The sequence below is a fragment of the Heterocephalus glaber genome, unplaced genomic scaffold (genome assembly GCF_053883595.1).
Source record: "Heterocephalus glaber isolate CG9 unplaced genomic scaffold, H.glaber_assembly_v1.0 deba00001606, whole genome shotgun sequence".
Lineage (NCBI taxonomy): Eukaryota > Metazoa > Chordata > Mammalia > Rodentia > Bathyergidae > Heterocephalus > Heterocephalus glaber.
Genome location: NW_028258377.1, coordinates 5,606,830 through 5,631,095, shown reverse-complemented (window position 1 = coordinate 5,631,095; position 24,266 = coordinate 5,606,830). Strand labels below are relative to the sequence as shown.

The 24,266-nt window shown below is 39.2% G+C and overlaps 1 pseudogene; it reads left to right on the top strand.

Annotated features, from left to right (window-relative positions):
- The first annotated feature begins 384 nt into the window (after nt 1–384).
- On the top strand, nt 385–9,638 carry LOC101708701 (etoposide-induced protein 2.4 homolog pseudogene; annotated as a pseudogene).
- Nucleotides 9,639–24,266: the final 14,628 nt, after the last annotated feature.

Here is a 24,266-nt window from a genome sequence, read left to right as displayed (position 1 = left end):
TTCAAATATCTTTACCATTAGGGACCATGAGTCTGGTTGCATCATGACTTCTTCAGCTGACCCTGCCTGCATCATTCTTGGAGCAGCATTCCATTAATGGACATTCTCAGTAGTATCCCTTGAAAGAACATCTACAAGACACTGATGGATACCATCACTGCTGTGCATGATGAGAGGCACAAATCTTCCTTGCTGAGATCAGAAATATGGCAAAGATTTCTCTTCTCACAAGTTGTCTTCAATATCACAGTAGAAGTTGTAGCTGTGCCTCAGAGCCAAGACCAGCAGCCACTGGACACCAAGGCTGCAGCCAGTGTGTTGGGGGGTGGGGGGGTGGCTGGTACCTTCCGGTGTGTGGCTGGTATTCATTACCCCCTCTCAGCCATGACTCCAGTCCAGGGTGACCGGACGGTTGGGCAGCATTTCCGGGGGGGCAGGACCTGCACGAGCTCCAGGCTGCTGCACATCACCTTGCCCTTGGCGGGTGCCTCTGCCCTGCTGCTCCCTCGGGGCTGCCCATTGTGCATGCAGCCTGGGGACCCCGTCGCCGCTGCCTCCTCCTCCTCCTCCTCACAGCATGGTGAGCCACAGAAAGAGCGGCGGCAATGGCGGCGGTGGCGGCGGCGCTTGGACCCCCGGGGGCACCCGGATGGCTCCATGCTGCTGGCCAGCCTAGCGGGCCGGCCTAGGCTTACGGGCAGGGCGGGGCGGGCGCGCAGGGCCTCCAGGCAGCTGCGGGGCCAGTGCTCCTCGGCGCTGACACTCTCCTTTGGCTGCGGCCCGGCGCTTGGCCTGGGGAGCCGCATGTGGTCACGGCCGCCGGGCTGCACAGCCCTGTTAGTAAATTTTCTAAGAAAAGTGAAAGATAAAGTAAAAGAAAATTGCGTAATTACTAAGAAGACCCTTCTAATTGCTTATGTTGGAAGTCTAATACAATGTGATGAAACACATTTTTAGAAATCAGGTTTATTTCATTTGACTCTAATGCCAATTCAATGCATTTTTAAAAAGCCTCCTGAACTAAATGATTATTGTAAAAATAAATTTATATGAATTGTCAGGAATTTATTTTGCAAGTGTCTAATATTTATTGAAGAATGAATAAAGCTCTTTAGCTATTTGAACTAAATTCTGATTAACAAGGAATGCAGCTGTACTATCAGATTACATTAACTGAAGAAATTGTCAGTGTAGTAAGATTTTCCTTTTCTCTACTTGTCTATCTTTCTTTCTTTTTTTTTTTTTTTTTTGGTACCGGGGATCAAACTCGGGTCCTTGTGCTTGCACAACAGGCAGCGAAACCACTGAGCTAAATCCCTGGCCCAACTTGGGTATCTTTCAATGCTGATGCTGTGTCTTCATGAATATGTATAGAGATTGTAAGGAAAGTAACTTTACAGGACATTTAAATATAAACTAGTGTGTACTGAAAGACGTGGATAAGTCACCCTGAGCCAATTTATGCAAGAATTTTCAACTGGAATGCCATATCTCATCAATTTTCATGACAACTGTGTCTAGTTTGTAAGAGCTAAAGGATAGCTAGTCTCTGGTACAATACTTTTATGCTTCCCCTTATGATCCCATCCACAAGATCCATTGTTTATACAGACCTTGAGATGCTACTTCACAGAAAAATCATGTAACATTGTCCCTCTATAAATTTATTTGCTTTTCCTGAAAGTGAGCAGGTTATTGGTAATTTTATGGATATAACAGATTGTAGTTCTATAATGGCTTGGAAACTTTTAAACGTTAACATGAGCAAGCCTTTGGTGTTTGAAAAGGAAGGTTATTTTGATTTAAGTCCAGAGAGGTCCTTTACATAGTCTAAAAAACCTCCTAGTTGTTGACAGCAAAGTGGCCCTGCAAACAGTGCCATTTGATGTGTGAATTCTTTGATTGTCCAGCAGTAGATGATACTTACTATGTGCTACCATTCATTCATATTGTTATATCTTTTAAACACTCACATCTTTCTTATCTACTTTCTCTTCTTTTGTGCTTCATGATATCTATAACAGCAGAAGATAGTTCTGAAGTTATTTAGAACAGTAGTCTATATTTATGATCTGGTATATACAACTTTTCAACTTTATACCTTTTTCCAACTTTACATTTTAATCCAATTTGGGAAATTCTTTTTCATATTCTCAGATTTCCTAAAAGTCTTCTTCCACAGTATTTTTCTTCCTTCTGTGAAAAAGAATGACTCTTTTATCATCATTGTCCATGTCTAACAAACAACATATTTTTTACTACTTAAGCCTCATACGTAATTTGAAAAAAAATTTCTGTTTAGAGTTTGTTGCTGCAGCAAATTATTTCCCCCTCTTGCATGATTGTCTCTCTTCTTTTTTTTAAATTGGTCAAAGCTTAGATCAGATATAATAAATTCAGAGAGATCATAGGAAGATTTTTCTGGCAAAGAGCATGTTCAAAGATCTGAGGCAGGATAGGTAAGAGCGTATTCTGGACATTAGAAGAATCCCAGTAGGTAGAAAGGAGAGCATAAGGAACTCCCAGAGGGCATATGGTCACTTCGTGTCAGGACATTAGTCACTTTACAGAATTTGTTCTATGTCCAAAAATAATAGGAAACCAGTGAAGTAGCATAAGCCATGGAGTGGAGGTGAGTGACAGTCATGCTTGCATTTTTGAACGACTACTCTGGCTTCAGTGAGGAAAATAGATGACAGAACTTTGTAACAGAGAGGATATGTGGGGAGAGAGAGACAGAACAGCCACAGCTCTAAGTTTTCTGCTTTTCTTGATTGAGTAGATGGCATGAACCGTCACTGAGCTACGGGACACTGGAAAGGACCAGGCTTGTGGAATGCTCAGGAGAACAATTCCTGGGTCATATGGTAGTTGTGTGTTTAATTTTGTAAGAAACTGCCAGAATGTTTTCCAGGTGGCTGTATCATTTTGCATTCCCACCAGCAACTTATGAGACATCTGTTTTCTCTATATCCTCACCAGCATTTGGGATATCTTTCCAATTGTTTCATTTAATTGTTCTGATAGGTGTATAGTGATATCCCATTTTGGCACTAATTTGCATTTCTCTAATGACTGATGATAGTAAACATCTTTTCATGTGTTTATTTGCCATCTGTATGTCAACCTCTGTGAAATGTCTCCTTGTGTCATTAGCCCATTTTCTAACTGGATTATTTGACTTTTTTACTGTTGTGTTCTGAGACTTCTCTATTATGCTGTGAGTTCTTTGTCAGACGTGTGACTTGTAAATATTTTTCTCTCAGTCTTCAGTTTTTTCATCTTTCTAATGAGATCTTTCACATAGAAAAAGTTTTAATTCTGACAAAGCTCAACTTATAAATATTTATCTTTTATGAATCATGCTTTTAATTTCACACCTAAAACCCTTATCTAACCCCTTTGTTCCAAAATTTACTCCTATGTTATCTTCTAAAAGGTCTATGTGATCCAGTTTAGGTTAATTTTTATATGAGATGTGAAATTTAAGGTTCATTTTTGATTTTATTTTTTCCCTATGATATCACTTGTTTCACATCATTTGTTGAAAAGCCTTCTCCATTGCATTACTGTTGTATCTTTGTTAAAACTCAGCTGCCCATACTTGTGTATGGCTGTGTCTACTTCTGGGTTCTCTATTCTGTTACACTGACCTATGTATGTTCCTCTGCCAGTACCACAACAGTTCTAATTGTGGTAGATGTGTAATGTCATTAAGTTAGGTGGAATGATTCCTCCAATTTTATTTTTCTTTTTAAAAATTGTTTTTGACTATTATAGTTCATTTGCCTTTCCATATGCATTGAAAAAAATCTTGTTTGTATATAAAAAACAAATATCTTGCTCAAATTTAATAGGAATTGTATTAAATTTGTTTATCAGTTGAGGACACTGACATCTCTGTCACATTGAATCTTTCAGTCCATGAATATGGTATGCTTTTTCATTTATTTAGCTCTTTTTGATGTTTCATCATCATTTTGTAATCTTTGGCATACAAATCTTGTATGTATTTTGTTAGATATACAACTATATTTTTAGCAATTGTAAATGGTGTTTTTAACATTAGTGTTCACTGAAAACATAGATGCACAAATGATTCTTGTACATTGGTCTCATATCCTTCAAGTGTCCTGAAATTATTAGTTCTATAAGGTTGTTTGTGGACAACTTGGAATTTTCTTTGTAGCTTGAATTTGCTGCCCTTAAATAGGGCGAGTTTTATTTCTTCCTTTCTAATCTATATGCCTTTTTTGTCCTTTTCTTTTGTTATTGATCTGACCAAACCTCCCATGAACTGTGTTAGATAGACATTCTACTTGAAGACAATCTTTCCCCTTTCTCTGTCTTAGAGAGAAAGTAGTCAGCCACCCAGAAGTGTGATTTGACCATTGTTTTAGGGTAGGCTTGATAGAGAAAAATTCTTTTTTGTTTTTCTTCATCTGAGAATGTCTTGATTCCCCTTTGTTTCTGAAGGGTATCTTTGCTGATATAGAATCCTGAGCTGCCAGTTCTTTTCTCTCATCATTTCAAATGTTTTGCTGTATCCTTCTAATCTCTATATTTTCTAAAGAGAAATCAGCTGCTACTTGAATTGTTTCACCTCTCCATCCTCCTGTCCCCACATGTAATATGTCCTTCCCCTTCAGCTGTTTTAAGTTTTTTCACTTTGTCTTAAGCTTTCAGAAGTTGAGTTATGATGTCTTGGTGTAGATTCATCCTGTTTTGGGGAGACCTTGGTAGAGCACAGCAAGGGTAGAATTCAGATTATCAGCTTAGCCTTGGCTGGTGAGGCTGAGATCACAGTTTTGTCTGAGATCCTTGGCTAGAGTACAGGGGTTTGGTCTAGAAGTTTTCTGTCTTGTCCCTTTCTTGGTCCTTTGGCAATAGGGACACCTGGATTTTAAGGACTTTGCATCTGTGCCCACAGGGATTTCTGTATTGCCCTTGTCTTCACTACCCAGGCTGTGAATATCCAGAAACCCAGGAACTTATTCCTGTGCCAGCCCTCATGTTTTCAGTCTCCAGCCAGCTTACCTCTTGCTGTCCACCTTTCAGAGCCACCTTGTATTTGTTCTTTACATATATGCTGTTTAGCTGGACTTAGTGAGATGGATATAATAAACCATGTCTACTCCATCTTCCTGGAAGTGGAACTCTCTTGTTGGACTTTGATATTGAGGTAATGTAAGCTTTATAAAAGGAGTTGGGGCTACTTTCTTTTTCTCTTCTTCTGTAGAAGTCTCTGTTTCAGATGAAATTTTTCACTCTTAAATATTTGTTGGAACTTGCTGGTGAAACATTCAAACCTAGAAGTTTTCTTGTTTATTGAGTATTCTTTCTTTTTTTTAATACAAAAGTTTTACTGTTGGATTTCTGGAATCCTAACTATTATATGCCTATGTGTAGATTTTTTTTTTATTAAGGCTAGATGGAGTCCTATATGCCTCACTTATCTGTATGTCAAGTTCTTTTCCCCTGCTTGGGAAGTTTTCTGCCATCACTTATGTGAAGAGTTTTTTTTATGTCATCTGCACTCTCTCCTCTTTCTTCATTGACTCCAATCAGTCTTATGTTATTCTTCTTTGCATCATCTAGCAGCTGCTGGATTGATTTCTCGTGTTCCCTTACAATTTTAAAGCAATTTTTCTTTTCCTCCTCACTAATTGCAATCTTATCTTCTATATGTGAAATTCTATCCTCACATCGGTTCATTCTGCTATGCAGACTTTTGATATAGTTTTTAATCTCTTGGAAATCTGTTTGTATCTGTTTTATGGATTCCATTTGTTTCCTATGTTGGGATTCCATCATGTTCCTCAGATCCTCTATTTTTTTATCTGTGTCCTCTCTAGATTTATTAATCGTGTCCTGCACCATGAGCAAAATCTTTGTTGTTATCTGAGTAATTATTTCTGATTTCATTTTCCCCAGATCCTCTTTTGTTGCCAGTTCAGAGAGTCCAGGTGGTTGAGTATCAGATTGTTCCATCTAGTTTCCCTTTGGGGTTGCTGTAGGTGATCCAGAAGTCTGTTTTTGAGACTTGTTTATGTGTCTTCTCATTTCCATGGGAGGGGGTGCTTCTGGCACCCACACGGCTCACCTTCTCTGCCCTAGGAGCTTGGGATGGCCATGGGGGAGCTTCCTTCTGGGTGCTGGGACCAGCTGAGCTTCTCTGCCCTAGGAGCCTGGGATGATACAAAAGTTTTAAATAATATATCTATTTAAAAATAGTTATAGTCTGTTCTCTTCTATTCTTATGAAATTTTAGACATTTTTTTCAGGAAGTATATATTTTACCTGAATTTTAACTTAGCATATCCAAATTTATGAACATACCCTTGTACAGAATTTATTTTTTAATCTTTATCAAATATTTTCCCAAATTTAATTATAAATTATTGAAAGGATAGTATGAACCAGTAACCTTCAATATATTCCCCCCTGAAGTTAGTTAGAGTTAGATTCTCTTGCCTATAAACAAGACCCCCTAACTAATGCAAGTGTCTCCCAGAAAATGGAGAGACATGGATGTGTAGTTGCAGCAAATCGATTTGAATTGAATTTCCATGAGAAACGTGCTCCTCCTCTCTCTTGAGATAAGCGCACAGAGTGATTTAAGAGCAGGAGGTAAAGCTCTCCTGTTTCTTTTGAAGATTCCTCTAATGAGTGTGGCTCCCTGAAATGGGAACTGAAAGTTTTCATAGGATTCAAAGAATGTTTCAACTGAAATTGATAAAGTTGTCTGGGTTTTGGGGAGTTACTACCTAGGTGTCCTAGAGAGAAGAAAGAGATGGAAGGAAGAAGGACTGTTTTTCTTTGAATTGGCTCAAAGTCAGACTCTCATTCTGCTGTAGTTTACCACTGGGGCACTTGCATAGGAGGCAAAAGGCAAGGCGGGGGTGGGGGCCATCCTGTTTCGGCTTTACAGTTTTCCATACAGTACTTGGCAGTACAGTAACATTAAATGATGTATGTATTTTTATATAAAGGGTTGAAAGATGAGTGTCATTTGCATTTTGTAATTGTTAATAATCACTTTCCAAAAAACTATAAAGAAAAAATAAATACATGTGTGGTTTTGGCTCCCTCTGCTGGTCATTTATAAGTATTTTATGTTTTACTCAGAACAAAACCCAGACAATTGTTTTTCAGGTAGATTGTTTGGAGGTGATTACGAGATTGTTTTCTCTTATTTGGAATAAAATATTTTCTTAACCTTTTTTTAGATTTTTAATTTAATGTTTTCAAATTTATGACAAACTTCAATTTGGTAAATACATTTTTATTTTGGTACCCTTTTTAATTTTGAAATTAAAACTCAAAGGATACAATTAGCATAAAATAGGTTAGAAAATATCTCAGGTACAAAGTCTTAGTTTATTCAAGTGCGGTGGCACATGCACTATAACTCCAACACTCTGGAAGGCTGAGCCAAGAGGCTCATAAGTTTGAGCCCAGCCTGGTAAGGCTTGGTAAGAATCTCTATCCATCATGGACAGGGTCCTCAGGACCAGTTGTCATGAGTTTAGCTGAGCTTGGAGAAGGCTGAGCCGACAGTTGTCAGCCTGGCCAATGCAAAAATGAAGAAGATAAGCCTTTAGTAACTTTAGAGGTATAGACAAGAGACTAAAACCAGTGATGCTCTCTGTATTCTACCTTTTCAGTGGTACTGCATACCAGTCAAGAGTCATATGGATCAGCATGGACAGGGATCATCTTACTGTTAAGGAAACCCCCAGAGAAGGCTCCAGAAGTTTTATAGACCCTGTGTGTAGGGGGGACAGGCGAAGGGCTAGGAATACTGGATACTGAGTCAGTGTGTGGAAAAGTTTCTTCAGGGTTTCCCCTCCTCTCTTCCCATATGGAGGCTTCAGCAATGCTGCCAGGAAAAGACCTCTGCCCAAGGCCACAGATATAGAGAGGTAGGAATGAATCCACCTGGAATATGAATGCAAGAGTCTGATCAGGGGGCCCAAGTCCTTCCAGCAGCTCCCCTCAGAGGCTGCAAGATACTGGCTGTATACTTGCCGTATACTAAGGCTGGTTCAGGGAAGAACCTTTCCCCTGCAAGCCCTGCCAGGTAAAGGTTTTGTAATGTCTATGGTCAGGCCTCAAAAAATAACACAGATATTTCACCAGGATCCAGACTTCACTATTGTTGGAGTGAATCAGCTCTACCCATTTTTTTTTTTTGGTACTGGTATCAGTAACTCAAATTTTAAAGTCCCTGGAGAAATGGTTCAATGGTCTTGGGTAGGTCAGAAACCCACACAGACCAGTAGTCAGACAGCACGGAGAGTGAAGAGGATTTCTCCAAATAAAATCAGGGGCTACAACAAGGTAGAAGAGAAGGTGGGCAGGTAAACCAAACATTTATATTCTACACATGCTGAAATTTCTCTTTTCTTAAAAAACCCTAAAGCAAAACCAGTTATAGAAAAAATTATTTCTTTGATCTGTTTCTATTGTTGCCCCTACCCCTTATCCTCATAGCCAGGCTTCTGGAAAAAAATAAGTCACTATTTCCATTTCTTAGACAATTGTCATTTATTTGTTTCTCATCTGACTGTGATCCGATATGGATTCTGCTGGGTGGAGGAACCCAAAAGCCCATCGGTGGCTGAGGCCGCTGTGAGATCCCTCATGATGAGAGTTTTTGGAACACTTCTCTCCCTTCTGTGTAGCTGATAAGACATCTGGGTGGTAAAGAGTTGGCAGATATGTCAAAACCTTTCTCCAGAACCTTGGCAAGGGAATCAAAGACTTCATCTGGGACATTTGTACCATCTCAAAGCTAGATGCTTGAATTCAGCAAAAGAGAGAGGAGCAGCGACAAAGAAGGCCCAGTAGTGTCTTGGCTCAGAGGAAAGCCCAGAGTATAGAGTGGAAGCAGGAGAGGGAAACACGTATCATTAATAGAACTTTCCAGTGCTGTGCTTGGAATGGTGGAGTTTTCTGGTTAAGTCTCCTTTTATCGAGTATGTATTCCTATGCTTCAGTCGGGAACAGCCTGTGTTATTGGTGATCCATCCCTACATGGATAGCTTTGGTCATGGGTGGAATTCCTCCTCATGTTGGTTTTCAGAGCTCTTTGGGTGCTACCCCTGCTTGTGCTTAGCAAAGTTGTGAATGCCATTTGTTTTCAAGATACAGCTGATCTGGCATTTGAGGTATCAGGGAGAAAGCCTCACCCATTCCCATGTCAGCAAGATAATTGTGGCATGCTCTTCAACATTTTGCTGCAGGCTCTTTTCCTTCTCCAGGAGATGTTTGTGAGTCTCTTTCCCACCCATCTTGTTGGTCAGCTGGTCAGTCTGATGCATATGTCCCTTCTCTACTCAATGTACTGCTTTGAATATCGTTGGTTCAATAAAGGATTTGAAACACATCACTGATTGTCAAACATAGAAAGGAACTGGCCTTACTATTTTGGATTTAGTCTGCCCTTGGCTTTCCTCACAGCAATGTAGCCCTCATATATTATTAGTGGCTGCCTCTTCTCTATCCTCTTTTCTTTATTCATCATCAGTGCCAACGAAGCAAAGACCCCTGGAAAAGCATACCTTTTCCAGTTACATCTCTTCTCCTTGGTGGTCTTCTTGAGTAACAGATTCTTCCATAAGACAGTCTACTTGCAGTCTTTGCTGAGCAGCTCCACCTTGGCAGAGAAGTTTCCCTCAAGGCATTTGTCTCCTGCCAAACTGAAGGCTTCTGCAGGCCACTGAGTCACCTGCCATCCTGAGGGGAAGGGTGGGATTGGAAGGAGGCTGTGGTAGCTCTTTTCCCTGTTCTCCCCTGGCCAGAGAAAGCAGTACCCATTCTGCCAGGGATCCTCTGCATATTCCTTTCTCTTTGAAGAACTGGAATTTTTGTCTCTGGTGCACGTAAGACAGAGAATCTTCCTGACAACAGTATGTGGATTTTTAACACCATCATGAGTCTGAATGGACCACAGGATTTTCTGCAACTTCTACAGAATCTTCTAACATTTGCCAGCCCCTTTGCCTGGACTGATTTGAATACTTTGTTATTTCCCCTGTACCATTTACCCTCCTATTTGTCCTTTCTGCCTTCCAGCACCCTTGGATGAATGAGTTTTGTAATTCTAGCTGTTCTATTTTGCATATTTTTTATTTTTGTTGTTTTTCTATGAAGTACATATATTGAATGTTGGAGGTAAAGTTATACAGTGTCTCAGTTGCTCCTGGACACTCTCTTTATAGCCATCACTGTCTTGTTTCTTGTAAATCAGGTTAGCTTTTGATCTCTCTTGCTCTAGTGCAAAAAAGAAAAAAAGAGCTTGGAGTTCCACCACTCCCAGCCCACAGGAAAGGGCTTATGGGCCACTGTTCCACTGCTCCCAGCCCAGAGGTATGGGCTTCTGGGCCACCATTCCACTGCTCCCAGCACAGAGGAGGTGAGCTGCACAGGCACCAACAGCACCCCACCCCATAGAAATGAGAAGTCATGTAAACAAGTCACAAAATCATACTTTCAGATCACCTAAAGCAACCCCAAATGGCAAGGAGATGGAACACTATGATACTCAACCACCTGGATTCCCTAAACAGGCATCAAAAGAGGATCTAGAAAATATGAAATCAGAAATAATTTCTCAGGTAACAGCAGAGATTGTACTCATAGTGCAAGACATGATTAATGAATCTAAAGAGGACACAGATTAAAAAAAAATAGAGGAGCTGAGGAACATGATGGAATCCCAACATAGGAAACAAATGGAATCCATAAAACAGATACAAACAGATTTCCAGGACATTAAAAACTCCATTCAAAGTCTACACAGCAGAATGAGCCAATGTGAGGACAGAATTTCAGATATAGAAGATAAGATTGCAATTAGTGACCAGGAAAAGAAAAATTGCTTCAAAATTATAAGGGAACATGAGAAATCAATCCAGCAGCCCCTAGATGATGCAAAGAAAAATACCATAAGACTGATTGGAGTCAATGAAGAAACAAGAGAGAGAGTGCAGATGACATTAAAAAAAAAACAGTTCACATAAGAAATGGCAGAAAACTTCCCAAGCAGGGGAAAAGAACTTGACATACAGATAAGTGAGGCATATAGGACTCTGACTAGCCTTGAACAGCAGCAAAAAAATCTACACATAGGCATATAATAGTTAAGATTCCAAAACCCAAATGAAGAACTAAATTCTACAAGCGCTTAGAGAAAAGAAACAAATTACATACAAAGGAAAGCCCATCAGAATCACAGCAGACTTCTCAACTCAAACCTTCAAGGCCAGAAGAGCTTGCAGTGAGGTATTCCACACCCTAAAGGAAAACAGCCTCCAACCCAGACTGAAGTACTCTGCAGAACTATCTGTCAAAATTGATGGAGAAATAAGATACTTTCATGACAAAGAACACCTTAGGAACTTCATGAATACCAAACCAGTACTCCAAAAAATTTCAGATAATATCCTAGGAAAACACAATGAGGATCACAAACCCAGGAAGCACAGCAGAATGAAATCCATCAGGCATGACAAAAAATTAAATGTAAAGGGGGAGGATCCAACAAAAAGAAAAAGTCATGACAATGATAAGTCAGTATGTATCAGTTATAACCATCAATGTTAATGGTCTCAACTCACCAATCAAAAGAAATAGACTGGTATAATGGGTCAAGAAGCAAGATCCAACAATATGCTGCATACAAGAAATACACTTAATTCAAAAAGAAACTCATAGACTGAAAGTTAAAGGGTGGAAAATAATACTCCATGTGATGGGAACCCAAAAGAAAGCAGGATTATCTATCCTCTTTGCAGATCAAGTGGATTTGAAACCAACCCTGATTAAGAGAGATGAAGAAGGACACTACATCCTTGTAAAGGGAACAATCCAACAGGAAGAGATGACCATCATAAATATCTATGCACCAAACACTAGTGTGCCCAACTATATAAAACAAATACTAACGGACATGAAAAGTCATAAATGCACTAATACAATAATAGTGGGGGACCTCAATACCCCACTGTCACAAATAGATAGATCAACTAGACTAAAAATAAGTAATGAAATACTAGAGCTCAATCGAACTCTTAAACAAATGAACTTAACAGATATTTACAGAGTGTTCCACCCCACCTAACAAAATCAGGATACACATTCTTTTCAGCTGCACATGGGTTGTTCTCCCAAATAGACCACATACTCACTCATAGAACATGTTTAAGTAAGTGCAAAGGAATTGAACTTATCCCCTGTATTTTATCAGACCACAGGGGAATGAAATTGGAGATCCATAGCAAAAGAAACTGGAAAAATTTCATAAACACATGGAAATTGAACAACACACTTCTGAATAACCAATGGGTCACAGAGGAAATTAAAGAAGAAATCAGACACTTCCTTCAATTAAATGACAATGACAATACAACATATCAGAATCTATGGGACACAATGAAAGCAGTCTTATGAGGGAAATTCATAACAGTGAATATACATATTAGGAAAACAGAATGAGCCCAATTAAACAACCTGATGCTGAACCTCAAGCTTCTAGAAAAAGAAGAGAAGGACAAACCCAAAGCTCATACAAGGAAGGAAATTATAAAGATCAGAGCAGAAATCAATTCAATGGAGACTAAGAGAATGATACAAAAAATTAATGAAGTCAAGAGTTGGTTCTTTAAAGAATAAACAAAATTGACAAACCCTTAGCCAACCTTATCAGAAAAAGGAAAGAAAAGGCCCAAATCCATGCAATTAGGAATGAAAAGGGTGAAATTACAACAGAGCCAGCAGCAATCCAGAGGATGATCAATATCTACTTCCAGAACCTATATGCCAATAAGATGGAAAACACAGACGAAAGGGACAGATTCCTAGATACGTATGAATTACCAAAATTGAATGAAGAAGACCTCAAAAATTCTAAACAATCCAATATCAACCAATGAAATTGAAAACGTAATTAAAAACTTACCAACCAAGAAATGCCCAGGTCCTGATGGCTTCACTGTTGAATTCTACAAGACATTTAGAGAGGAACTACTGACACTACTGTTTAAACTCTTCAATGAAATTGAAAGGGAAGCAATACTCACAAAGTCATTCCTGGAAGCAAGCATCACCTTGATCCCCAAAGCAGAGAAAGACCCAACCGAAAAAGAGAACTACAGGCCAATCTCACTAATGAACATAGATGCAAAAATCCTTAATAAGATACTGGCAAATAGAATGCAGAAGATCATCAAGAAGATCATAAACCCAGACCAAGTGGGATTCATCCCAGGGATGCAGGGATGGTTCAACATATGCAAATCAATCAATGTAATACACTATATCAATAGAGCCAAGGACAAAAACCATATGATTATCTTCATAGATGCAGAAAAAGCATTGGACACTCACTCAACACTCACTCACTCACTCCAACACTCACTTATGATGAAAACCCTATAAAAATTGGAATAGATGGTCTCTACCTCAATCTGATAAAAGCCATCTATGAAAAACCAACAGCCAGTATCATACTAAATGGTCAAAAACTAAAATCCTTCACACTAAAATCAGGAACAAGACAAGAATGTCCACTATCACCACTCTTGTTCAATATAGTTTTGGAAACATTAGCCATAGCAATTAGACAAGAGAAAGAAATAAAAGGACTAAAGATTGGAAATGAAGAAGTCAAATTGTCATTATCTGCAGATGACATGATACTCTATATAGAAGACCCCAAGAATTCCACCAAAAGTCTTCTAGACTTAATAACCAAATTCAGTAAAGTAGCCAGATACAAGGTCAACACACAAAAATCAATAGCTTTCCTCTATATGAACAATAGACTCACTGAGAGAGAAATAGGGCAAACAATTCCTTTCACAATAGCATCCAAAAGACTGAAATACCTAGGAATCAACCTAATGAAAGAAATCAAAGACCTCTTCTCTGAAAACTATAGCACTCTGAAAAGAGAGATTGAAGATGATATCAGAAAATGGAAAGACATGCCCTGCTCCTGAGTAGGAAGGATCAATACAGTGAAAATGGCCATACTTCCAAAACAGCTATATAGATTCAATGCAATCTCAATTGAAATCCCAGCAGCATCCTTCATGGACCTTGAGAAAACAATTCCAAAATTCATTTGGAACAAGAAGAGACCCAGAATAGCAAAAGCAATTCTAGGTAACAGAGACATGGCAGGGGGTATCACAATCCCCAATTTGAAACTATACTACAAAGCTACTGGGATAGAAACAGCATGGTACTGCCAAAGAAACAGACCTGAGGACCAGTGGAACAGATTAGAAGATGCAGAAACAACTGCAGACACAGCCATTTCATCTTCGATAAAGGAGCCAAAGACCCTCACTGGAGGAAAGATAGACTCTTTAATAAATGGTGCTGGAAAAATTGGGTTTCAACTTGCCAAAGATTAAAACTAGACCTATATCTCTCACCATGCACTAAACTAAAATCAAAATGGATTACGGATCTCAATATTAAAATAGAAACACTGAATCTCCTGGAAGAGAGGTTAGGTAGAACTCTTGAAGACATTGGTATAGAAAAAGATTTTATGAACAAACCCTCAGTTGCCTGTGAACTAGCACAAACAGTCAACAAGTGGGATCTCTCCTTATTAAAAAGCTTCTGCACAGCAAGAGAAACCAGCAACAGTGTGAAGAGACAACCCACAATGTGGGAAAAAATCTTCACCTGCTGTTCCTCAGACAAAGGTCTACTATCTAAAATGTATAAAGAACTTAAAAAATTCAGACCTCCCAAATTTAAAGACCCAATCCAAAAATGGGCATCTGAAATGAACAGACATTTCTCAGACAAAGAAGTAGAAATGCCAAATAAACATATGAAAAAGTGTTTAACATCACTGGTCATTTGAGAGATGCACATGAAAACAACACTGAGATTCCACCTCATTCCAGAAAGAATGGCTGCTATCATGCAATCAACTAATAACAAATGCTGGTGGGGCTGTGGGGAAAGAGGAACCCTGCTCCACAGCTGGTGAGAGTGTAGACTGGTGCAAGCACTGTGGAAATCAGTATGGAGATACCTCAAAGAACTAGGACTGGAAGTCTCATTTGACCCAGCTATTCCCCTGCTGAGTACCTTCCCCAAAGAATGAAGAGAATCATACCACAGTGATATATGTGTACCCATGTTCATCGCAGCACAATTTGTAATAGCTAAAACTTGGAAACAGCCCAAATGCCCGTCAACTGGAGACTGAATAAAGAAAATGTGGTATTTTTTTATAAAATGGAGTACTACTCAGCCATAACAAATGAGAAATTAGAGACATTTATAGCTAAATGGATGCACATTGAGTCGATACTCTTAAGTGAAATAAAGAGGACACACATGTGTAAATACCAAATAGTTTCTGTAGCATGAGAAACTGAAAGTGTAAATAAGCACTGAAAGGTATAATAGATAATGAGAAATAGGGAGAAAAGGAGCAAAGGGAAAGGGGAAGTGGGAGGGGTATGTGAAATTAAAGAAGGGAATGGGGAAAAAAAGAAGGGACTGGAAATAATATGAGACAATGAAAAAATGGAAACAAGGTCTTTGTAAATAGGGAGGGATGGAGGGGTTGAAGGGAGGGCAGGGTAAGGGGGAAAAACAAGAACTGAGAGCGTATGTAAAGGTGCAAATTTCCCATGATGAGTGCCATTATATTATATACCTAAAATGTACCAGTAAAATAAATTTTTTAAAAAAAAAGAGCTTGGAGAGATAGGACAGAAGGTAAGACCTCACAACCAGATCCACTAGGTTTTGAGGAATAATTTTCTTTCTTCCCCCTGAAGGGGAAAAGCTTTTCTTTCACTGTACATTTAAAGCTCCCCTGCTGTGAAGAGGTACCGATTCTGGATAAGTGTCACTGCAACAGAGAATGCTCAGAGAACCTGAACTTTTCAGCTCTGAAGGGTAGAAATTTACTGTTGGCCACTGCCATGTCTCACTGGTATTTCAAAGAAATACCAGGTGCTGCAAATAGGAACTGAAGGGGCACACTTATTAAAACCATTAAACCTGAAAAAAATATATGCTTGGATAAACACTTAAACCAGAGAAGAGTGACTGGTAGTTGAGATACTGGAAATTGTGAACTGAGTTGCATTGTGAAGTCTCGAAGGTTTGGTTTTATGCAGTTGCTCTTGACATCATTGTGTGAGACTGTGATTCCTGACCATTTATGAATCAGTAGTATTCTGGAGGCATTCTCAAAATAAAAACACCTTTTGGAGAGCTGGGACCCATTTGGAGAGTGTACCACAGAGGAGAAACTACAAGACTGGGCACAGACTTGAGAATGGGCCTGCCCTGCTGGAACCCCAAGGAGATGGGGTAGAGGCCTGTGAATCCCGTTTAGTTACCTATGGCTGTGACAAGGCCGATGAAACCTCTCTGGCTTCTTGACTTTTTAGCAGTGCACTCATTTTTAGTAATGCTCAACTGACTCTGGTCCTGAAGGACAGTCAGTGCTCCCATCACCTCAGTTTACTAATCTAAGCAATCAGTAAAGAGAAAGCCTTTTAAAATCTTGTGTAAACAAAAGACAGGCTGTTATGTTGAAGAGATATGTTTGCATTCTTTTAAAATGCAGCAGTTTTAGCAATTTACTTTGGACCTTTCTTTATTTTAACACAAAACGATCTTAAATATGTTTTTAAAAAGTTTAATGAATTACAATTATTTACAAATTACTGAAGAAGGCTCCCAAAGTATTTTTATGGTTACATAACCTATTTTAGTACTATAGGGATGTGTGTGTTGTACATGTGCACACACACACAAACACACAGAGACAACTCTTTGTTTCCATTACTTTTGAATAATGACTTCCTGTTTTTATAAAAAGAATTTGTTCTAAAATCTTTGTAAATGGGGAGGACTGGAGGGGTTGAAGGGAGGGCTGGGCAAGGGTGAAAAATAAGAACCAAGAGAGACTATGTAAAGGTGCAAATTTCCAATGATGAACATCATTATATTGTATACCTAAAATGTACCAATTATTAGAATGAATAATCGATAATGTAAAATAGGAAGAAAAGGTCCAAAGGGGTAGGGGTAGTGGGAGGCACAGGGGAAAGGAAAGAAGGGAAAGGAAAAAATGATGAGAAATGGAAAAAATGGAAATAAAGTCTTTGTAAACAGGGAAGGGTGGAGGGCCTGAAGGAAGGGCTAGGAATGGGGAAAAAATAAGAACTAAGATGCATTATATAAAGGTACAATTCCCAATGAGAAATGTAAATATGTTGTATACCTACAATGTACCAATAAAAGAATTTAATACCAAAAAAAAAAAAAAGAATTTGTTCTCAGGATTGGAAATTCAAGTTACATATCCAGAAAGGCACAAAATAGAAGACAGAAAATTATAGAAAAATTTACCAAACAGAAAAAATACTGTGAAAGTTAACCAAAGCTAATTCTGGTAATCATGTCATGAATGTACATCTACACCTCAATCTGTGTGCTCCATGTGTGATATAATAGATGTAAAGAAATGATTTTCTTAAACTGAAGAAATTACTATATTACAGAGAGGTGTTTCTTTAACAAAAACTTACAAAACTTATAAAAAGTTCAGGAAGTTACAGTCGCCTTTTTAGGGGATGTATTTCACTTATAATATTTCCTTACTATGAAAGATAAAAGAGTTAGTACTCATAAACTTTATAGCTCTTATTTTGTCCATTTAAAATATTTATTAATTTTATATCATCAAATATAACATTTAATTTTATAAATATAATTACTACTGCAACTCAATTTTAATTTTATATAGTTTTTTTTTTTTTTTTTTTTTGGTACTGGGGATCGAACTCGGGTGCTTGTGCTTGAGCAGCAGGCTGCGAAACCACTGAGATAAATCCCCGGCCCAATTTTATATAGATTTAATGTTCAGTATATGGCACATCTCCATTCCTGAGTTCACTATTTTCACTAATTTCTTAGCTGTCTTGTTTTCAGCTATCAATTTTTACAAAAAGTGGTTATAAAAACTGTGAGTATGATCACATTGGATAGTATCTGACTTTTACCTTAATAAATGAATCCCATCTTGGCTAGACATAATACGCTTTTATCAGAAATTTGTGCACATTACTACAGAGAAGTCTGACAATTAGTATTTTTTTTTACTCTTGTTGCTTATCTCACCTTGTTACCTGAACAATTTTTCTTTATATCTGGTGTTTGATAATTTTACCAGAATTTGTCCCAACATCATTATTCAGTATCAATTCTTCTGAAAAACATTGTTTTCATTAAACTGTAGATTGTTTTTCCAACATTGTAGGGAAATTATCTTCTGTTAAATATCTCTTTTGATCATCCTACAAAGGTGAAATGGACCCTCCCACTCCAAATCAGTTTGCTGTCTAGACTAACAATGTCACACACCCTGCAGGAAGGTAGGGAAAGATTTATTACTCACACAACCCAATTTTTTGGAGAGAGTAGAGCATTTCCCCAGCAGATCCAAAAATTGCTTGAGAGAGTAGGGGAGGGCAATTGGCTTAGGGCTCTATGGTGGTTATGGGGTGGGGCTCAGGATGAAGTTTCCCTACACAGTCAGGGCTTCTGTGGTTTGAATTTCTCATCAGTGTCTAAAGAAGGAGCATTAGGCCTCCTTCACACTGCACATATGTGGGGCAGAAGGGAAGGAGAAAAAGGTGAGGCTTACAGGCTGTTGGCAGTCAAACATCTAGAAAGGAGTCAGAATCTATTACAATACTTGAGCATGTTTTCAGTTTTAATTTTTAGGGGTTTTGTTTTATCTGTTGGATTCTTTGGCTTGGGAACACCATGATCTTTAGGCTGGCTTTTTGTTCTCAGTATCTACTTTGTGCTTATTTCATTCCTGTTTGCATTCATTATGAATAACCCTTCTTCTTTGTCAATAATTCAATTTGAAGTTATGTCTAGTTTATTTCTTGGAGTGTCTAATTTGTGTAATAGGAAATGGTGAGTTTTCACGTTCTTACCTTCTTTGGTTTTTTGCTTTACATCTAATTGTCTTATAGTTCCTGATCCAGTGAGTTAATTTCCTTATTAGGTTCTATCTTGAGTACTCACGAGGAATTTTCATTTGATTTTTGCATGCTGTATACATTTATATCATACATTTTTCTGTAGGATGACTGCATAGTTGCCCTGCCATTTCTTCCCATTTCTCTTGTGTTTAGTATGAACAGCTCTGCCTGGCCTATTGCCAAACTTCTTTTGTCTACTAGTGTGAGATTTGCTTGGCTTTCCTTCTAGGATGCCAGCTTGCTGCCTCAACATTGTGTCCTATCTACTTTTCAACAAATGTTTATGAGGTGTCTGGGGCTGATGATAGCATTTGTTAATGGGTTTAGTTTTCACTTTTTCAGCTTGAAGATTTTATTAACAGTCCTATCTCAGGATTCATTCCACCTGGTAGGGGTATGTCCAGTCCATGAGGAGCTCCCCTGGGTTTCAGATCAGCCCTTCTGTACTGGTGCAGCCCTAGAGCCTCAGATTTCTGCTAAATCAGCCCTGGTTATTCACTTCCTTATTTCATTCTTTCATTTTTGCTTAGCACAGGAAAAGGCTTAGGGTGCCTGCGGGTTTTAGCAGTTGTTAACAACAAGGCAGAGGTTGAGGAAAGGTGATTTTTCACTATGGTCTCAGTGTAACTGTTTCCACTGGATCTTTCTGCCTCAGAGAATCTTTTCTTCTTATTTTCTCTATCTTCAAATTTTGTAGTTTGCTATTTATTATTGGGGGTAATTAGATGTAATTTTGTTTTTTCTACCTTACTGTTCTGCTTTTTCCCTCTTTCAGAGCCATTAAAAGCATGACCCTTGGAGCCTTCTCTACCCTCTACCAGGTATTGCATTAGCTCCTGGCTGATTGTTTCCCTCCAGTTCTGCTTCTCTTCAAATTAGGGGATATAATGAGAGTTCTTATGGGTTGAGAACACCTTCTTTTCCTAGCACTGTTTCAGCAAGTTGGGGACTGCCTTTAGGTTAGGCAAGGAAGAAACTGTTTCTTTTCTTGGCCAACACTTTTTCAAGTGTGTCATTCAGTTATGCTCTTTTCCATGCTCGTTTTCTGTTTATTTTTTGTGGTGTGTGTGGTACTTAACTATTTTTATTCCCTTTACCAGTCACTGTGTAAGAGACAGCCTGTAATCTTGTCTCACTCTCTCACTCTCACATGTCTGTACGGGAAGCACCATCTAATTCTCTTCAAATGGTGTTCACAGGGTGAAAATTACTGAAGAAACCATTCAGTCCTTCGCACCTCCTATACATGACTATCGGTCCTTTAAACGGTACAGGCCTCTGGGAGACAGAATGCAGGATACTAGGTGCAAATGAAAATGGAAGGGTGATAATTTGAAATTATTTTCTACTTTCAGCTTGAGGAAAGATTAGAAAGGGATCTGTCATATATCACAAAGTGTATGTGTGCTACATTTTAATAAAAGTTTCCCTCCCATCTCCTTTCCCTCCTTCCATTTGATGAAGAGTGAACAAGCAAACATAAATACTGTTTATTTTTTAATGGAAAGATGTGGCCTGCAATCTTGATACTATTCTTTTTTCCCTAAGCTTTTTGCTTCTTCTCTACATCACAGTGTCTTATGCAAATATGCAGAAAATAGATTATGTCCAAGCATCCTTTATTCCTCATGTATTGCACATTAAATGGGAACATTTATATAACCAACTCACAAATAAAAATGTGTAATTTTAAAACTTCTTTCCCCTGGGACTCTGGAGGGAACAATTACGTATTTCTCTTCTAGAAGGGTGTTCTTCAGTTACACCTCTACTGATTCTTTCACACCTATGAGGCAGATGCCAACTACACAGCTAAAACAGGACTCGAAACTGTGACTGCAGCATCTGTGTGTGTGTGGGAGCAGGTTAGTGTTTGGGGTGGGGAAGAGGAAAACTGGGTCAATGCCTCCTGCCAGTGAATGTGACAAAGCTGCTAAATATGAAGCTTGTGTTTTATAGTCAGTCCGTGATTGGGATGGGTAGTTCTGCTCCTCTGGTTCGTGTCACTCTTTGGTCAATGCACCCGATAAACTCAGGATGAGCTGTAGGACTAAGGATTCCAGCATGCCTCCCACCCCCAGACTGGGGACTGAATACAGGGCCTTTGCATTTATTTTTTATTTTGAGATAGGCCCTCAAAATAAGTCAAAATTGCCCAGGCTGGGCTTGAACTTGGGATCCTCCTGCCTCAGCTTCCCAGAGTGCTGGGATTATAGGCATGTGCAACTATGTCAACTTCTAGAATGTTCCTTAACTGGTTAATTAGCCAACTTACTGCCAGGGCAATCTGGGGTACAAAATAAAATACCTGCACCCCAATTTGACAATATACAGTGATACTTCAATTGTTGAATGGCTCCAAGCTTGAACTCCACTACTCCAACTGCAAGGTTAAAAAATAATTTGCTTGGTGTTTGAAACTTTGCTCAATGGAACCGAAAACCTGACTTGAAAAAGCTGTACTGACCAAGAGCAAGTCACGTGTCTCATCTTGCCATAGACACAAAGGGGTTTTTACAGCTGAATGGGCCCCAAATAGCCCAGATTCTTGTGCAGGACAAGGAGAGAATTGCCAAGCATACACCTCGTAGTAAGCAGTAAGTGGCTACATTTATTGAAGATTATAGGACAGTAGGAACAGACAGAAGGGTGAAGGGGGAAAGGCGGAGGAAGAGGAACCTAGGTAACTCAGGTTTCCAGTATTTAAAAGGTTGGGCACCTCTAACTCCAGTTCCTCTCACTGTGGTCAGACACCTCTGACTCCAGCTGCTGCCCACTCATCCCTCACTAGTGTCCACTGGGCCTCTTGGCGTCCCAAGTTTAAACATGGCTAATCATTAGGGTGGTGTTGTGTTTATAGTTGAATGAGAGGAAGGGAGTGGCTCCCTCAATTTCCTTGTTTCTAGGGTGATGCTTCAGTCTAAGCACTGCTCTCACCAGACACATACAGTGCTTGTGTTAATGCTTTAAAACCTGCATCACTGTGCTTTTTTGTTTGTGTTATTTGAGAAAAATATCATAACCATGGCTCCAAATAAAGTTAGTGATACCAGCAGCAAAGTTAACAGGAAAACTATGAGAACCATGACAGAGTTAAAGAAAGAAATCATTGCAAAATTTGTTTAAATCCTGGAAAAATGAATTTATAAGTGCAATTTTTGGGCCTCAAACCCATTATTTGGGTTTCCATTATTTCTTATGGGAAAAAAGATGTTCAGCTCTTGAACTTTTCTCTTTGGTACCAGGGATCAAACTCAGGACCTTGTGCTTTCGAGGCAGGTGGCAGCGGCACCACTGAGCTAAATCCCCTGCCCAACTCTTGAACTTTTTAGTGTTCCAATAGGAATTTGGAAAGAGTCCGACAACCGAATATCACCGTATATGAAAAGATTGCTTGAAAGGTCACTTCACTGGTTTCCTTAGGCTCAGGTGCTGTCCTAGTCGGGGAGTAGGTGTTATCTACCCATCTTTCAAAGATAAATACTTACATTTGGGGATTTGATTTGGGTGTGGCCTGTTGGTGTGTCCACAGTTTACTCAGGGTCAGAAGAGACATCGTAGAGGAAAAAGGCCCAGACCTTGCTGTTCTACACTGTGTGTCAAAAATATAAACTGTGTCTAGTGGGAGAGGATGAGTTCACAGTGAGGCTACAGGCAGACACTTCAAAGGAGTCCTTAAGAAAGAACCCATCCAAAGAGAGGGACTCCAAAAAAGACAAGGCTTACACTTAGGAGGGAGGGTTTGCTTCCAGGATACACAATGGGGCTGACTCCAGATCTTATTGCAACTTGAGCTGTAATGTACTTTGGAAAAACAGCTTGGTATATGTGAATTGGAAAAGCTGCACAATAAAGACTGCAGCATCTAGGGCTCAAGAGAGTCTTGTATAGATATTGCACTAAAGAAATAGAACTGTCTTGAAGTCATGCACCTCCTCAGAGGAGCTCAGCCTCACTTGATTCCCAGTCTTCAGCACAGGGCTCTACTTTCCTGAAAAAATGGTTCCTGGAACTTTGAACAGTTCCCATGGTCTTAAAGCCCCTGCTGCTACCCTTAGGAGGAGAATTGGAGGGTTCTCTAAGTAGGATTGAGCCATGAAATCCTACTAAGCTCCTATTCTCAGTTCCTATTCTATTAGACCCATGGAGTCTGGATTATTTAGTGGAGCTGCTTAGAGGCACCATATGACTGACCTCAAAGTGCAAGGATAGTATGAGCTGTAGAACAGATTTGGATCAAAAAGAGAAAATTTTTTGAAGTGTTTGCAGGCAAATTTCTTTCCTTTACACCCATACCTGTAGGCTGTTCTAGGAAATAGTGACTCTAAATAGTCTCTCTGGAAATATCCTGCTGAGAATAAGCTAGTTTTTGAAGCTGTAGCCAGTTAGTTAACATGCCACCTTGTACTTGCTTTCCTTCTAGCCTTCCTTACTTTCCTTTTCCCTTTGCTTTTATTTCCCTGCATTTACAGCCCCAAATGAGTGACTAGAATACAACTCAGGTTGTTTTTTAGAGAGCCTATGCTAACATAAATGTAAAAAGTGGTGAACCTAGTGAAAGTTTGCCTTGAAAGTAGGGATATGGAAATACTTTGAGGCGTTCAGTGTGATTTAGTATCCACAGTAGATTAGGGGCAGCAGATCCAGGCTCTGGATCCATCAGGAAGAGGGTTGTAGATATGTTTGGAGGGGAAGGGTAGAGAGTCATTATAGAATTCTTCTGCTAGAAAGCATAGTTCCTGTTCTGTGGCAGTTGACAACAGGTAAATAACTAAAAGACCTTTTCGTGGACATATATGCCTCTATTCCAGAGAATGAAGAAATTCCTTAGGCAAGGCACTCAACTGAGGGGTGAAATTTATTCACAGCATCAAGCTTATATAACAATAAGTGACAACAGGAAATAACATATCACTGTAAATGGAGAGAATTAGAGAATTAATGACTCTCTTGTGAAAACCTCGGAAGTCTGTGCTTTGTTTTCTAAGGTGGGTAGAGTGTTTCTTGTAGGTACCCATCACATTACTTAATCCTCATCACAGTCCAGGGGAGCAGACATCATTCTCATTCATCCATATTACTGATCAGGAATGGGAAACTGAAGGAGGTTAAGTACACTGAGGCTACACAGATTAGGATTTGAACCACCTTGAGGCTTCTTCATTCAAAATCCCAGCTGTTTTTCGACAACCAAGGATGGGGTGAGCTTCA